General features: G+C 39.5%; 1 long non-coding RNA gene across 5 annotated transcripts in view; it reads left to right on the top strand.

Annotated features, from left to right (window-relative positions):
• The first annotated feature begins 530 nt into the window (after window positions 1–530).
• LOC106038837 (uncharacterized) overlaps window positions 531–18,391 on the top strand; it is a 78,689-nt gene continuing 60,828 nt past the window's right edge. For 2 of the 5 annotated variants that reach the window (XR_010833753.1, XR_010833759.1), the window contains exons 1-3: window positions 689–791; window positions 938–1,053; window positions 1,136–1,789. This is a non-coding gene — a long non-coding RNA (uncharacterized lncRNA). The other 3 variants (XR_007161139.2, XR_007161138.2, XR_007161141.2) reach the window with 3 other exon arrangements.

Here is an 18,391-nt window from a genome sequence, read left to right as displayed (position 1 = left end):
AGGGAAGTGGTGGAGTCACCATCCCTGGGGGTGTTCAAGGAGAGGTTGGACCCGGCACTCAGGGACATGGTTTAGTGGGTGACATTGGTGGTAGGGGAATGGTTGGACCAGATGATCCTGGAGGTCTTTTCCAACCTTAATGATTCTACGCCTTTCTATTGTTACTTTCACAATTCCAAGTAATGTAATAGCAAAGTTTTCTCCCTAAAATGACTTTGCAATGGCATACAAGTTTCACACAGACCTGAATGGCAATTTGATGCTTAAATTCCTTGTAGGGTAAAATTAATAGAAAATAAATACTACAGGCCCTACTATGACCTCCGCAGCCATTGAGCATGGTGTGTGCATCACTGGGAGCAATATTTATGTAGTTAGTTTTCAGAAGTCTCTCAGAATGGAAATAGAATCATAAAGTCACCAAAACAATATACCAGAGCATAGAAAAATAAAGTATTTCCTTGATTTTATCTTATTCAGACACATAGATGAGGCAGGTCTTGGTTGGAGATAGGTGAGGAAGGAAACCACCCAGCTAACAGAAGAAATTAAAAACCATCTCAATGATGTAATCACAACTCACTCTGTGTTAATATGCCCTATGAGAGAAACTGCAATTTGCAGTTGCTCTCAGGTACATGTTGTTAAGGCCCTGACAGCACTAATAAGCCTTCATGACTCTAAACAGTCTCACCTGGTTCTCCATCCACACATATGAGCCCAGAAGCTTTATTTAAGCCGAGCTCTGGGTCCCCTCTCTTCTCTTCTTTTTTTCTTCTTTGAGCTTCCTGGTGAGAGGGTTGATCTGTATGTTTCTATGGCTGTGGAGTTTTTTAACCTGAAGACTGTTTTCTGGCTTGACCTTTACCTTTACTACAGACCTGCTTAGTAAATGCTGGCCCTGATCTTAATGTTGATCTGTGGATTGATTTCCTAGATTGACCTCGGACCTGCCTCATCACTAGGAGTCTGCCTGATGAGATAGGCTATTAGTTGGAGCTGGTCACCTCTGGACCCTCATTACTTAGATGCTATGGGACTGGACCTTGGTTGGTGAGCCTCCTTTCTTTCTTGCTGTGAGTTTTCCGTGGTGCTACTGCCTAGCCTGTTCTTGCTCATACCTTTATGTGCATAGATATCCTTGTGAGGCCTTCAAGCAATGCAGAGGATATCATATCAAAGGCAAGCCTGTGATGCCCTGCCAGAGGGGATATGCAGCCAGGGTGCAGTGAGAGAATGAGGGGGAAAAAAATCTCCTCTAATGAGAATGGTGAGGATCTCCTATGGCTCTTTCATGTATATGTTAACTTTCTGTAAAGTCTGTGGCTGCTGAACTCATGGAAAAAACCCTACACCTGTTTGAAGCACTAAAATGTAGAGCTGGATCAGCTGGATATAATTGCCTAATGTCCTAGGAGCAAATAATGGCTGTTTTTCCAACTGTTATGAAGTGCTGCTACAGAAGCACCACCAATGGACACGATGAAGAAGCTGGTGTGCTCTGTTTTCTGCCAAATAAGTGACTTTGTTTGGAAGCAGCACTGGAATTGTAATTTGAATCCAGCTCAAGATTGAGGAGAGCCCTGCTAAGGCAAAGATAACTCCCCATGTGATAAGTTAACCAGTGTGCAGGAGAGCAACTCCTAGCCTGTTTCAGGTATGAGATGTATGTTGAAACAGGATGAGAGGCTTCTTAAAGAGGAGGTGGAGAAAATGCATTCCCTTCAAATTCCATTAACAGGAGCTTCAGTCAACCTCAAACAGTTGCTTCTAATACAACTAAAGGAAGGTAAGAGTGCTGAGCTTTATTGCTTTTAAAAGTACAGTTCTATTAGTAAAAGCAATATGCTGCACATGTTTAAATGCTTCTATATATTTTCACAGAAATAACTTCTATTGGCACCTTTCAAATGTATTTGGAAAACACTTTGAGCAGAGTCTGCTGCTCTATTGTTTACTCATTGAAGGCTGCTACGACTTCTAGGTGCTGAAAATCATCTTAGCCCTCAGCATAAGGTTTAGGAGGAACGGAAAGAAGGTTAAAGGCAAATATTCAGAAGCTAATCAAGTGTTCTGTGTGTCTTAATAAAATAAAATAATTCTCTGTTTTCACATATACATATTATTGCAAACACTTTCTGGGCTTGGCATGCCAGAGATATCTATGTCTGGTCTTGGTTGCCTTAGCCAAGCTGTGCATCTGCTAGAGCTGGATGAACTTGTGGTGCACTTATTACTCCCTCTCTTTCAGGCTGATGAGGTTTCTTCTACCTTGCTTCAAGGAAAGGAACAGTCCATCTTTTGTTTGGAAGTCAGTGCTCTTTCTAATGTTGTTTCTGTGCTGGTCGGGGTAGATGCGCTTTCAGAAAAGGCAGGATATCTGTGTGGTGGTAGTGCTTATATTACTAAGAGTATGCTTGATAACATAGTAGTGACATTGGATTTTTTATATAGTAAGTCTCCATGTTAGTATGTATATTGGATATTAAAAAATGTATTGTGATTAGCTCTGTTTTCAGAGATGTATGTAAAGTTAGTCCTTGTTAGACTAGGCTATGTTGCATTCCTGTATGCTTTAGGTCACTTGAGTCTTCTGTTGTGTTTGTTTTTGACATAGGTTCATGATGTTAGTCAGAAGTCTGAGGTCTCCATGGGACTGGGACTTCCAGAATATATTTCTAAATTTGAATTTTTTGTGCCCTTCTTTGAATTTGAATTTTTGTGCCTTTTTTTTTTTTGCTTGAAATGCACCTTGTATGCTGCATCATATGTCCACCTTTCAGAACAAAGAGCTGTGTAGTATAATTTAGAAGGAGGGAGAGGGATAAACAACCCAACTCATGCCTATTTCTATCTATAGTTCTAACTGATTATATTATTAGTAAAGAGCAATCTAATGAGTTTATTGTCCTTTAGGTCATAAAATAGCCAGAAGCAGTCTGTGCTTTTCTCAAATTTATTATCTGTTCAGAATTTGCACAATTATTTTATCTCTCTTAAACGTATGGATGGAAACTGAGCAGTTTATTTGATATCCAGCTTCTGAGCTGCATTTCTCCTATTGATAACCCTTTCAGAAGCAAGTCTTTAAATCGCTTGCAGACTAGTAGAAGATAAAGTGCAGGGATTTTTTTTTATACTGAACTGTTCCACAAACATTTCATGTGCATGTGTATCTTGCGTTCTTAGGAGATCTGCTCATCTGTGTGGTGGGTAGCCACTTTCTTCACTGCGGTTACCTTGGGGTAGAAAGTGGGAAAATCCAAACGTGCAACAAGAGCTCTCTAAATTCTTTAGTAGATACTACATACTCATAGTAAAAAGAGATGTGAATCTTATTTTCTTCATGTGACTCTTGTAGTCTTCTCTCAAAGTAGTGAGACTGAGAGAAGTGTTGTGCTGACTTTTGACTGCTTGTCTTTTGTAGATAGGTCTGTATGAGTTAGCAGCTTGTCTAGTGGTTGCTTAGTTCTTTCCAGGGAGCAGGGGATGCATGTGATGAAAGCGCATGTGTAAAACATCTCAGGCTGTTGCAGGAGGGAAGTATTTGTTGCTACCATGGAACGTGTTGCTGGGTTTCACATTACTGAAATGTAGTATGTTTTCACATGGTACAAGAAGGCTGTATGCTTGGAATTGGTGTTTTGCAAAGCTGGACAGAGATGCGAAGGCAAAGAGCACAGATTCTGGGATAATGCCTTTGGAGGCAGAACCTCACAAGTAACACTTGTGAAATCTGTGCTGGATCTAGGTCAGGATAATATGATGGCCAGGGCTTCTATGAATGAGTTTTTCAGGATATAATTAGGATTAAATAGAAGCCATTACCCTTTCTTGCTCGTCTTCCCTCTCAATTCATACAGTGTCACAGCTACATCACTACTACTACTCTTCTTCCTTTTCTCTCATGCCAACTGTACGTTGGAAGAAGTACTGTCCCAGAGCCTGTATTAAATCTGTGCTGGTGCACAAAGCACTAAACTACTCAGACTAGTCACAGTAACTGAAGTCAGGAGTGCTCTCCAGTGATGCTTTATCAAATCTGTCTCAAGGAAACTAGGTAGAAAACTAATGGCAGTGACAGCATAGTCTTTTTTCTAAGGCTGAAAGCATACTGTGCCAAGTAATGCTTTTGCCCCATATCAGTCATAGGGTTATCCAATGTGTGGGAGGGACTGGAATGGGGGAGTTCCAAGGTTTCCAAGTCTGCTGACGCAAAATAGACCTGTGCTTATTATACTAGTGTGCATCCTGATGTCTCTGACTTGTCTCTTGTCTTGTCTGCTTGACTTCCCTTTAACATCACTTCTACTGTTGTTGCTAACAGCTTGCTTGAGAGGAAAATTATGCTATGTTGGGATTTGAGATGTACAGATAGCTTTAAGTTTTAGTTACTGTCAAATAAATTTTCAAAAACTTTGTGATAATGTTTTTCTGAAAAGAGTATAGTTAGATCCTTGCCTATTTACATTAAGTCCTTGTGTGCTGAGGCTTTAGTGAGAAAGGAGGAGGTGGGGAGGAGAGGGAAGGGAAATGTTCTAACTATGTCAAACAGTGGCCTTTAACATAAAACCTGCTATTTTGGTATGAATATTGGAGGAGGCAATCTTCAAATTTGCTTTCAGATGACATGAGTGAAACTCAATCATTTATATTTATGGAAAGCTGAAATTGAAGGAACTTGTCTTTAAACTAGAGTGGATACTTGGAAAACTTTTTTTTACACCAGAATACCTTTATTCATAGGGTGGACTTAGATGGGAGCATGACATGCTGCCCCAGCAGTACAAATTGTTGGAACTTTTTTGGTCCCTTTGTGTATATCTTATCACTTTAACATCACATGTACGAGATATTCTATAGTAGAAGCCCTGGTTATGAATAAATGTTCAGTTAAATGGTGGGGCAGCTTATTTTCTTAATTGAAGAAGCAAAGCATAGAAAGTTATTCTGATTTATGTATAATTATTCATGCCACCAAATCTTGGTATGAACTAGTGAAAAATCTTTTTTGAACTTTCTAGTCCTTATATTCAAACTTTTAATTAACATTGTCTGTTGTTCTCATGTTTTTATTGTAGCTCTCAGTATGTTTTGATAGCATTCAGGGAGCAAAAACTAAGGCTTACTATTGCTAATTAAACACCTGTAAATTCCTGCAGATGAGAAAGTAAGGATTATGTAGCCTTTTGGGAAGGAAGGGGGGAAAAATGTAAGCCTTATATTGTAAAAACAGTAGTTCAAGTGCTGTTTAGATTGCTTCATTAATTAGAACTTGTCTTTCATCTGTGCAGTTATGGACAGGTTAATTTTTGTGTTTTTATGCAGGTAAAATATACAGTCCAAAATAGTCCAAATTGATCAAAGCATTTTTTTAAAATGCAAAATAGTCCCTTAGCCAGGATTGTTTCTATACTTTTGTCATGTTCTTGCCCCCATGTTTTATTTGGGGGATGTGGGAATTCTTTTAAGTCGAAGTCTGTGATATTTATAGCCTTAAAAGAATCATGTAGAGGAGCCAAGTTCATTGAGGAGCTTCAGCTGATACATAACCTTAAATTTATGTACCACTTCAGTACCTTATGCTGAAGTCCCATTCCACACAATATGGTGTATGAACTTTAAGTTAGTCAACAAAAAGTTGAACTAAATGGAACTTATGAAGAAGCCAGCCTTTGCACCATGCAGTTTGAATTTTTTCTTCACTTCTTCCTTGAAGCTGATTTAAGGATGCTTTGGACAAAAAATAGCTAGTTTATTTTTGAAATTCTAAGTTCTCAAGAGAAGAAACTCAGGTTATATTCTGGTATGTCCAGGTTGCTTTTGCCGTGAGGAACAGAATCTGGAAGGTTCAGAGGGATTCCTTAAAGATGTCTTTGTGCTCAGAGGTGGTTAAATAATGCGAAACCTCAAAGGTTAAATGACACTGACTTTCTTCTTTGTTCACGACAAGGATTTCTCTAGACAATTTTCTGTAAGCATAGGTGAAGAAGCTGAGCATCAAGAGATGTAAGAATGAAATAAAATGACTTGGGAATGAGTTTAGGAATTTCTTGTGAGGGTGATGTATGAACAGAGCTGGATCAAGTTGTTTCCATCCATGCCCAAGGTCCCATGTAATTGATACATATTTGATGATTGTGCACGTTTTGTTCTCTTTACTTTCAAGATATAAATTTCTTGGCTGTGATTTTTTCTTAAACTAAATGACACTGCTTTTTTTAAAAAAATAACTAAACATTTTAAACTAAATGACACTTTGTCTAGTCACTAATTCATGCTGCTGCTGTCTTGGATTGAAAAGACAACTGCTGATGCTGTGCTGAGGTGTGACCTGCTGGAGCTACCAGCAGGAAATTGCATTGGGATTATAATTTTTCTAACCCTGTTTTTAGGAAAAGAACCTAGACCTAGCACAGTAATGAGAGGTGCTAGAACTGAGAGTGTTCTGGAGTACCATGAAGATTTCTGAGTGTTTAGCTCCCAAAATTGTTTGGTTTTTTTTTTGGTCTTTGGTCTTGGAAAGAACTTGTGCTGCCTCAAGATGAAACAATCTGTTCCTCCTGAATTGTGAAGTGTTCCAATATCTTTATTGTTTTTCTCCTGATGAAGTTTAAATGTGAGTATTTATGTATCATTGTGTGTATTCATATGTGTCATATGTGAGTATTTATGTATCATTGAAACAAATTGAAGGCTTGCACTTTGTGGAAAGCTGGCTTTGCTGTTTTGTTCTCTTGCTGCTATTCACATACCTTGCTTTAAAAATAGAAGGTAGATCAGTCTACTCTGAAGTCAGGATATATTGCCTTAAAATGTCTTAAATACCATCTCAGTATTCCCTCTTAGTTGTAACTTGCATCCAATGATGCTCCAAGTTCCTGGCTTTAACTCCATGCCTTCAGCTGACTTGCATTTACTTTCCTGGGTAGCTAAGTTCTTAAGGTATGTTTGGCTGGGTTCTTGGTACAGACATCTTTGTGGATATGTATGGGCAGAGCAACAGTCCCCTGTGCACATCAGGAAGATCAGCAGTGAGCCAGTTCCAGCTGCATTTCTGTGAATAAGTAACCCTTATTTGTTCTTCCTTAGCATTAACCTTATTTTTGAGTGGTGTCTTCAAAGCAGACATTCTTTCACATTCAGGTGTTAAATAATTGTGTGGCTAAAGGTGTTTATGTAGAGTGCAAAAAAGCACTTGAGGCTATTTTTATTTTTTATTTTATAAACTCTAAGTCAGACTAAATGTCATTTTAAAAAGTCAAGCACAAAATGAACTTTGTCAAAATATTTTTGGCTGACAACAATTTTATTCCTTATTACTTTTATCACCTTATATCTATGATAACTTCAAAAAGTGTTTCCAGAATTCTTGCTCTGAATAATGCACTTTCATAATGAAGGTTGTATGGAGTAGAAAATTGTCTATTGATGCAGGCGTTATTTTTCAAAATTATTCTGACATATTTACTGCTTGTTAAACGTGGGAAATATAGGAGAAAGTGGAAAGCTCAGTGCTTGTGTGTGCATGCACAAGCCTATGTTTGACCAGAGTTAGCTTTTTATGAGTCTCCAGAAATTTCAGCTCTTATTTTGAACAAAGGCTTAGGTATGTTCATATTTCTTCTGAAATTTGTTTAAATCATTCACCTAGTCTTTTTAATTAACAAGAGGGGTCCACAGTATCTAAATCAGAATGCTAAGTACTGTTTCTGCAAATTACTTGCATATGATTTGGTGATGTTGTGTATGTTCATTTTTGTTTTGCTGTAACAGGAGCAGGCTGTACCAGGCTTCTCTGACAGAACACCCAAATAATTCTGACTAACATGAGATAAGCACCTTTTAATATATCCTTATTTAAAAAAAAACAACTTCAAAGGCAAATAGAAGTTCAAATCATGGTGCAAATAATGGACAGTGGAAAAACCTGCAACTTTTCAGTGCATTATCTTCTATTCAATCGCGTTTCTCAAAGTCAAACTGAGCTACTTGACAAAGGTCGAACCTACCCTGCTCTATTGTACGTACTGTATATGTTTAAAGTAAGGATCCTTTGTGGCTCGTGACCTGTAGGTCTAGCAGTCCTGGAGTGGACTGTGATGGCTTAGAAGAAAATGTCTTCCTCTTTCCTGCCCTGTGCTGCAGCGGCTGCTGTAAGGCGGGGAGTAGGGCTCTTTGTGGGGAGAGTCACATACTTTAGGGCTGTTGGTACCAGACAAGGCAACTACTGCCCCAAATGGACACCACAATCCTGTTAGACCAACCACCTTTGAGAGCAATGCCTGACTCATTTCTGTTGAAAAGAAAAGCATCCATTTGGAATAAACTGTGTGAAAATCAAAGCTTTGCAAACCCAGCTCCTGAGCTGAGTAGGCAGACTGGGAAGAAATGTTGTTTTAATTCTCACAAGTTCTCCACATCAAGCTTGTGCTTTTACTTTTGCCAAAACTTCCATGGCCTCCCTGGAGGCAGATCTTGCATAGATGTTTGCCCAGACAGGTTGGGATGTGCTCCAGCTGTGTCTGCAGCATGTTTGCTGGCAACACTGCTGGCATGTCCCCTCACCTTGGGGATGTACCTGATGCCTGCAGTGGAAGGCTGGCCCCCCTTGCTTGTTGCAGGCCATAGCTAATGCTGTGAATTTGGGTTGGGGTGGCCGTGGGTCTTCCACCCTGATGGTTTGGAAATGGTGGAGGTGAAACCCTCCTCTTCGTAGTGGGTGAGAGATTGCTCAGGTACACCACTGAAGGTTAGTCATTTTGAAGCACTGACCATTGTGAGTCAAGTTTAATTTACTGTGTGACTTCATCTCTTCAGCTGTAAGGTTTTGGTGGGCAGGATATAGTGTGTGGTTAGTGTGTGGTGCTTCTAGTTCTGCAAATGCTTTAATCTTGCTTGTGCTCTATTACTGTTTTGAATATTCTTGTCTGAACCCAAAGAATTCCCCATTTGCAGCCCTGTTACCTCCAGATAGGTCAGGAAAAGGTTTTAGGACTAAGGAATATGAAATGTTCTGTTTTGTTTTTTTTTTCCTTTTTTTAATCTACAATATATATAGCTTTAATTTGAATTACTGAACAGTCCCAATCTGCTCATGCTCACTCATTAGTGCCATAAAAACTTTGAGATTTATTTAGCAAGCCTTGATATGCAGAATATTTTACTTTCATTTTAAATGGTATTGTGCCAAGGCCTTTCAGAAATTATCTGTCTAAAACTTAGTAGCTATCAGCTTTAGAACTGTGTTTAAAATAACTTTGCCAAGGCATATTTGAGTTTTTATTGCTGCATTAAACCACTTTTTATTGTGTCATAAAATGCACAGGCAGTATTTACACTTCCAAATACTTTAAATATGTAGCCTAGCCTTTTAGAAAAGATGAGATATTAGCATCACTCACTTCAGTGGGGTCTTGCTTAGCAAGAATGATGCAGCCATCCTCTCACTACTGTGTGGATGTGTTTGCTGGAGTGTATGTAGATCTTGCTATCTTGTGTGGAGAGGCAGCCCTTAATGGACAGGCTAACACGTGCTGTCGCTCCAGAGGGGTGCTGCTGGCCCATTTGTTGGGATGGGGAACTGTAAATCAGATGAGCAGGAGTCTGTTCACGCTACTGGTGCTGAGCTGTTCTTACCTGACCTTGAATATTCTTGAGCAAATTACCCAACGCCTTTGTGGTACTGTGGTGGTTTTGTTTCTTCTGGTGAAACTGGATAACAACTTGAAATAAGTACTCATTGTAAAGTGTTTGGATGTTTGCAACTGGAAAAGATGCTGGCAATGTGTGATACTACAACTTCTCGGTATGATTTAAAATGTCCTTTGCATCAAAGAGGATGTTTTTGACCATTGTTATTCTGTTAGATGCTACTCTATGAGAATAGTCATGGGGATGTTCCTTAGCAGTTCATAGAAAACTTCTGCATGCAAAGAAGTGTGATTGGTTTGCTTGAGTGCCTGTGAATTGCTTTGGCAGAAATACAGCTTCATATTTTAATAATATTTATTCCACATTGCCCTATTAATGTACTTCAGCACTATTCTTGAGAGCCATACTAGTACTGATGGGTAGCAGTCAAATTGCAGTGCTGGTGCAATCTTTTGCATCAGCTGAGGCTGCTGACAAGTGTACTATTTCAGCAACAGGCACTTGACCTTTAAAAACTGGCCTTGGATCACTTAGCTCCTTCACATTCATCCTGAAATTGCTATGGCACTTTAATGGGGATGAGCCTGATGTTCAGGTTTAATTGTCAAGACTGCTTAGAAGTGGGACACAAAGTACTTATTGTCCACAACTAAATATTGGACTATATAGGCTTCTATTTGGATTTGTCTGTTCTGGTGCTCAGTTTATCCACTTACAATCAGATGCTTTTATATTTTTTAAGACTGTGATGGGTATCAGAACTGTCATCTAGATAAGTTTTTGGATCAGAGTTTGTTCAGGAAGTTTTTGCTTTTCATGATGCTGTTGGAAAGTTGATCTGAATTTTGAAACGTCAAGTAATCATCTATTCTTCCAAATTTCAGTCTGAGATCACAAACATTTCTGTTGGTGGAGTTGAAACTAAGTGATGCCTTTTCACTCTTGTTTTAATTTTTCTTGTGCACAACTGAAATTGTGGAAGAAAATACTGTGAAAGCTGCAATACACTTCCTTGATATTAAAGTAAACAAAATATTAAAATGCTGTCCAAGTTAGTTCCATTTTTCTCATATAAAAGAAATACCTTATTTTAAAAATGTTTTGGCTCTTAACAAAATGTTTTGTGACAAAACGTTTCCTCAATTTTTTTTGAATATTCTCAAGATAACTGTGGGATTGACACTGCAGGAGAATGACTATTGATTTGAACAGAGGATAATCTGAACTATATTTCAGCCCAGCAGTTCTCCTTGCACACCATAACCTAATGGTTTTCTGTAAGGGGGAATTGTCTTTCTTCCAAAAACAAACAGGGAGCTGGGAGGCTTCTCGTGTTCCTAATATAAAAACCAAAGGCTTTTCTGAACTAGGATCCTGCATAAGAATTAATTTCTAAGTCTTCCTTTGGAGATTACTGACAGCAGATTGGAAGCACCACATCTGGAGATAAAAGTTTTAAGAAGTGCAGACCATATGCTTGACAAGAATGTTTTTGTGTAAATGAGAGAAGTAAGTATCTGACTAAACAGAGGAGAACTTTTAAAATAAAAAAGCCTCAAAGCATAAAAATGAGATTTTTTCAAGAGTTTACTGACGTCTGTTGTACTGCAGTGTTAGAAACAGCATTGTGACCCTCCTCTGGACTGTCCAATCCTCTACACAGGTAATCTAGACTTTTTTTCAAAGTCTACTTTATTCGTACAAGGGCAGAAGAGTTTTATATATGTTTTATGGAACAACGTATTTGGTAGGAGGAAGAAAAACTGAATATTTGGCATTAATATGACACTAAAAACTTTAATGAATGCTTGCAGTTTTGTAACTATTCCCTTGCATGAGTTTAATAATACCTGGACCCTTTACAGCACCACTTGTCATTTGCTGTTAGTGGCTTCTGAGCAAGATTTTTATTGCTCTTCTTTTTGATGCAAGCTCTACTTGAGCACTGAGAGGTGATCACCTGCTTTGGCCAGCAGCCAGTGACTCTGTCTAGAGCTCTGTCAATATGGCTTGCACTGATAGCATGAATGTTTCCTGCTTGCAAGGAAATGATCTATCACATTCACAAAAACAATCCACTGAATCAGTTGTGAGATTGCGTGAATTCCAGTCACAAATTTTATAGAGCTACTCCTCCTCAGGGGAGGAGCAGAGGTGTGCTGTGAGCTACATGCCAGTCAAAACAGATGAAATTACCAACACAGAATAAGAGCAACTATCTATTCAGGCAGAATGTACAAGTAAATGGTAATTCATGGAAATGATTCCATAGATCTGGAGAACACACATGTCCAGCATACAGCTACATAAAAACATCGCACAATGGGTGAACAATGGGCTGATGGGCAGGGCTCAAAGGGTTATGGTAAATGGGGTTACATCAGGCTGGCAGCTGGTCACCAGTGGGGTCCCCCAGGGCTCCATTTTAGGGCCAGTTCTTTTCAATGTTTTCATAAATGATTTGGAAGTAGGACTAGATAGTGTTTTGAGTAAGTTTTGCTGATGATACAAAACTGGGAGGAATTGTTGACTCTGTTGAAGGTGGAAAGGCCTTGCAGAGAGATCTAGACAAACTGGAGATCTGGGCGATCACCATCTGCATGAAGTTTAACAAGAGCAGGTGCCGGGTCCTGCACCTGGGATGGGGCAACCCTGGCTATATGTACAGACTGGGGGATGAGATACAAGACAGTAGCCCAGCAGAGAGGGATTTGGGGGTTGTGGTTGATAGCAAGCTGAATATGAGCCAGCAGTGTGCCCTGGCAGCCAGGAGGGCCAACCGTACCCTGGGGTGCATCAAGCACAGCATTGCTAGTCGGTCGAGGGAAGGGATTGTCCCGCTCTACTCTGCGCTGGTGCGGCCTCACCTCGAGCACTGTGTGCAGTTCTGGGCACCATGGTACAAAAAGGACATGAAACTATTGGAGTGTGCAGAGGAGGGCTACAAAGATGGTGAAGGGCCTAGAGGTGAAGACGTATGAGGAGTGGCTGAGGTCTCTTGGCCTGTTCAGCCTGGAGAAGAGGAGGCTGAGGGGGGACCTCATCATGGCCTACACCTTCCTCACAAGGGGGAGCAGAGGGACAGGTGCTGATCTATTCTCTCTGGTGATCAGCAATAGGACCTGAGGAAATGAAGTTAAGTTGCAACAGGGGAGATTCAGGCTGGATATCAGGAAAAGGTTCTTCACTGAGAGGGAGGTAGCACACTGGAACAGGCTCCCCAGGGACGTAGTCACGGCAGCAAGCCTGTCGGAGTTTAAGAAATGTTTGGACTGTGCACTTGGTCATATGGACTGAATTTTTGGGTAGACCTGTGTGGTGCCAGGAGTTGGACTCGATGATCCTTGTGGGTCCCTTCCAACTCAGGATATTCTATGGTTGAGGTTTTTTCCACAAATAAATCGAAAGATCTTGAGGAAATTCAGGTCTTGTTAAAGCAACTGATTAGAGATGTTTCTCCAATACTGTTCTGGTAGTAGTGGCCTCTGACATTTTTATTTGAGGAACAAATTCATAAATGCTGCTGTTCATCTTTATGGGAATTGGAGATGCTGTGAAAGAGATGGGTTAAGTCAGAAAAGTTGAAGGAGTGGTAGCTGTTTTCTTGGCAATGATCTTTTCCATTCTGCAGTCATTCGAGCAACCTCTGGTAGCCAGGTGCAAACTGACTTTGGAATGGAAAAGTGGTTGGCTATACAAGCTGTGTATGTGTTAGGATTTCTATGGCTTTGTAGATGTGTATAATCCTACTTTAATTTATTCCCAGTTGTGTGTCTAGTCCACTGAGACACTTACAATTTAATAGAATGCCAACATTGTGGCTTTGACTTGTTAGAGGTGATTTTACTGTAGGTAGTATAATGCGGATTTTGCAGTTCATTTCATCTCCTCCTTTGCTTTTGTTTGCCAAGGTCTTCATGTTGCAGTGTGGTTTTTTCCCCTTTTTTCTTCAGCTGTGTCTTCCTCCTGTGGTGTTTTTTTTTTTTTGGAAAGAGTTGCTTAAGGTTTGACTTAAAAGATGGACCTGGAATTCCTGGCTCAGACTGTTTGGGTCCGTCTTCACGTAGGATAAATGTTTTGTTGCCACAGCTTTTTCTGGTAGGGAAGGGGTTCAGGTTCCTTCTTTTCCCCTGTGGCCAGCATGCTTAATGCTGATGACAGTAGCTATTGGTAGTTTTGCAGTTGCCTGTACTGTGAGAGGCAGTTACTCTTAGACCATCCTAGGCATGTGTGTCCCATACTTCCACATGTTAGTCCTGACACTAGTTGGAAAAACTCTAAATAACAATTGTATATATACTTGTTGATAATTTTTAAAAAGTCTGGGATTTTTCCTTCAGATATATTTTGTGGTACTCATTTTTAATGGATTTTTTGCATGGAGGCATCTGCTTTTGTATTTTCTTAAATTGTACTATTTTTCTTTAATATTTCTTCTGATTATCATTCAGAGTGACAAGTCTTTGTAATTCCTGTGGTTAATGTAAGGAAAGCTTTTTGGAGCTTAAAGGTTTTTTTTTTCTTTAAGACTTTCATGTTATCTTGCATTCTTTTTCAATCCACTACATGGGTGAGTTGGTTATGACTGTTCTTATTTTTTCTCTTTAGGTGTTTATGATCACATTCCCTAGGAGATGATTTGAGAATCTCTGGGCACAGAATATTATGGTTAGGATCTACTGGAACTTTAGGATAAGGGAACTTCAGGATAAGGATGCTTTTGGGGAAAAAAACTTAAGTTGAAAAAAGTCTTAAAAGTCTCATTAGGAGTTATGATCCTGAGGCCTTTAGAAGATTTAGGGGAGCAAAGGTGGGTGGAACAAAAAAAAAAAGGCAGGATCAGAATGGGGAGATGTTGGAGTTTCTCATATGTTTTTACTGGGGGCATACCTAATGAGTGCAGTTAATACCTTCAGAGAATGTCTGTTACTTTGTATGCAGAGATCGTTCTCAACAGCTTTACCATGATGCATATAAGGTAGGTCTGCTACATATCTCACTTGAATGATTCACGTTTTGTATATTGCCCTGAACACAAAGCTCTTGTTTAGTAACCACATAAGTAAAAATAGACCCAGCAGTGAACAACCAGAACAAATCCATCCAGGAATAGGTGAATGCCCTCTGCTGTTGGTGTGGTCAGTTCTAAGTGCTAAAAGCTGGTAAGCAAGTGTGTGGCTAATGCAGTAGGTGCCACATCCAACCAAACTCCCCTTTGCTTTAGTGGGGGAGACAGGTTAGCTGGATTTCTCTCTTCATAATGAAATATTAAAACTAGGTGTTTGTTTTGCAGGTTAGTGCATATTACAGTTCTCCAGAAATCTTTCCAGCTAACGCCTTTTATGTCAGATTATGATCAGTTCAGTATACTTGAGCCTATTTCTATTCAAAAGGCTAAAATAGCAATGAAAATTCTAGTATTTTGTTGATTGAATGCAACAATTCTTTGAAGTGTTGTTTTCAAAGCCAGCAACTATATTCCTTTCGCTTGTGATGATGCAAGACGAATATATTAAAATTAATTTTCACAATGATCATTAGTTGAACTCTGGAGCAATTTTTGACAATCCCCTCTGCTTATATCTATTATCAGCATGTGCATATGCGGATTGAATAAAGGCAGAAATTTGCATGTCAAGTCACTGCTGTGCAGCTGTTGCTCTTCTCATGATGCATATGATTATTTTAAACACAGGTTCTTTCACAAGTGCATCCAAGTTCTCTGCCAGGAAGTGGTCACTCTTTTCCCTCTGCAATTAAATCAAGCCTGTTGTACCTCTGCCTTGAATTTTTTCTTCACAAAATTATCTGTGTCTGTTATGTTCACATGCCTCACTTTTTCCAAGATGCCTGTTTTTCTGTTTTAAATCAAATATCGGACTGAATTATAAGTAAAATAGTAGATTAATATGCCCTTGATCAATCATTGGGTTCCCGGAGAGGAATCATTTGCACTTCTCACTTCACTTGAGATTGTGATTTTTATCTGCATCTCCTGTTGTTAGTAGATCTTAGAATTTCAATTCTTTGTTTATTTTTCTGCTCTACCCTTTGCTTCCTGCAAATGTCAGAATGTCTTGTCTTTTTAGTTCTGTTTTTAACTCAAATCTTGCTGTGATAACACTAGCCTTTAAAAGTTGCCACTCCTACTTGTTCAATATAATGTGCTTTTGAGAGTGTTCAGGCACCACTCATTATGACCCATGCCTTTTAGAGATTTTATCTGAAGTTCTTACGCTTAAGTGGGGGGTGGGAATGTTTCTTATTTTGATGGTTTTCTAGGCAAAACCTGAATCTTTAAATAGAGAAAAGCAGAGAAAGAATGAGATGGATGCCCGAAGAGAGAAGCTTAACTTCAGGTTTTGTGGCCATATACCTCTGGGAGCAAGGTGTTTCCACTGTGAGTTTAGATGGAAATTATGCAGTTGACCTCTCTGCTTTTAAATCCAACACTCTTAATCTTAAGTGCTATCCCTCTGTAGCTGTGTGATTCATGTTAATATCTGAGTAGCTCCCAGTCTTCCAGTACTTATTCTCGTGTCCTTGCAGATGGGGATGAGACACTAGGAAGGTAAATTACTTAATCAGGTCACACAGGAAACTGGTGGTAGATCCCCTGCAACCTAGCCTTATGCTCTTATTGTATTATCTTTGATTCCATTTTTCTTATTAATGCTTCAACTGTATCGTTGGAGGTGGTTACTTAAGTCCCAACTGATTCCATTTTTCTTGTTAATGCTTCAGCTGTGCCATTGGAGGTGGTTACTTCAGTCCTGACTTCCCTCCCTGTGGTTATGAAGTCTGAGGTAAATCTGGTGGTGTGGGAGTAAGTTTTGACTAAATGTCAGGTAACAAAATGTGTATGACTATTTACTGTAGTGTCTTAGATTGGATAAGTATGGCACTTCCGGAGGCGTCTCCTAATTGTCCATGTTGGAGAATCAGTTTGGAATGAGTGAACCATACTCCTGCAAGATGAAACTATGCAAAAAGGTGCCAGAGATGCACCTGAAGCACTTCAAAGGTGAATGGTTGCTCACTTTGTAGGACTACAGTAGACCTAGCATATAGTAAAGCTCCAGCAGTGGGTATAGAGTGAACGCTGCACTCAAAACCCGCTGCTTGGCCCACAGGTATACCCACGCTGAGCTGTAGTATTTGCTAGTGTGAGTGTAGGATAAGTCTGTTAAATCCTATAGGAGGTCTGCTCTAAAAGTGTTCTTGTTCTGTTTTACTGATGCTTCTGTAATGTTTTTTTAATGGGCCTGGATACATGCATGTGTTTATATTGTTTGTGAGCACTAAGGTGAGCGTCGCACTTTGGTTGATTTGCATAAGGTCTTTAGGCATTTGTTGTGCATTCTGGAGTGTACTACACTGATAACCATTCTTTAGGGCATTTTATTTTGATGGGTTTGATTTAAGTCCTTACTATTTAGAGGAAGGTCTAGTGCACAATAGCTCTTCGTGACATTTGTGTGGTCATCCAAGCTGTGTGGTATTGTTTAAATGTTGTTCTCCCCCTTTGTCTCTGCAATTCCAGCTGGGTAACTAAAATACTCTGAGCAAGCAAATAATTATGTCTACAAAAAATTGTTTGGGGTTCTGTTAAAATTCATAGGATCTGGGGCTTCCAGACACTACCCAGGATGTCTGGTGCATATATGAATAGTAAATCACTGTCTGAATTGTAGTGAATGAATTCTCGTTAATAAGCTGGCTTGTTTTGTTTTTGTAATAAAAATCAGCTTTGAAGACAGAATTTTGCAAGAATGTAGGTAATAGGGGGGTAAACACTTCCAAAATAAACTTTAGTGCTGTCCCTGCAGGATGCTTCTAAGTACTGTGAAGGCTTAAAATCCCTTCTATTACCTCTCTCCTTCAAATCACTTTCAAATCTTCTTTTAAAAGAGAAATACTTCCAAATAACAGTCCTGCAGAATAAAGCAAGAGGTTAGCTATTGTTGTGTTATTATTTGGAGGAAAGGGGGTTATTTTTCTCTTATCCTTGTTTGATATTGCATATCATTAATTTCTGCTGGAGGAAGAAACCAGCAGGTACCCAGCTCACACCTGTCTTCTGCTTTAAATTCAGTTGGTTTCTAATTTTACTAGTTTATTCTCTCTTCCTGTCCTTTCTACTAGGATTCTCTAATATTAGTGGGAGTGAGCAGGATACCCAGAGGACAATGGATGTAAGAGGAAAAAAAATCCACAAATCCACTGGTGTAGCAGGGCAGCATCAGTATTCTGCTCGCTGGCAGTAAAGGAGATGGTAGGATGCACAGAACTGGCAGCTGGATTTATAACAGGAAAATATCTTGTGCAAAGGATCCCTTGGGTGCTCTTATTGGGAATGACACTTGCATGTGGAATCTCCTTCCTGTACTCACATCTCTGAGGGTAAAGAGTGCTAAGCCTTGTGCACTCCAATTTTACAGCAATACTGCAGTTAGAAAAAGATGTATACATCAAGATGTGAGCTTCTGGTGGCAGGCTTTCATTTTTTTCCCCAAACAAACCATACTAAAACATCAAGTATTTTAAAACTTCAGACTCTGCCTTGATTCTGTACTTGGTGGACATTCACCTACAGTGTCTGGTAATTTATCTGGTCAATCTCAACGAACAGGTTACCTCTTGGCATGTGAAAGACCAAGTTAAAGAGAATACAGGATAGCAGGTGGCAGCCTCTTGCTCCTGGAGTGGGTCTGTCTTTCTGGGGGAAACAAAAATT

Source organism: Anser cygnoides, chromosome 1, assembly GCF_040182565.1.
Source record: "Anser cygnoides isolate HZ-2024a breed goose chromosome 1, Taihu_goose_T2T_genome, whole genome shotgun sequence".
Taxonomy (NCBI): domain Eukaryota; kingdom Metazoa; phylum Chordata; class Aves; order Anseriformes; family Anatidae; genus Anser; species Anser cygnoides.
The sequence above is the reverse complement of the archived record's forward strand: the minus strand, read 5'-3'. Positions and strand labels throughout refer to the sequence as shown.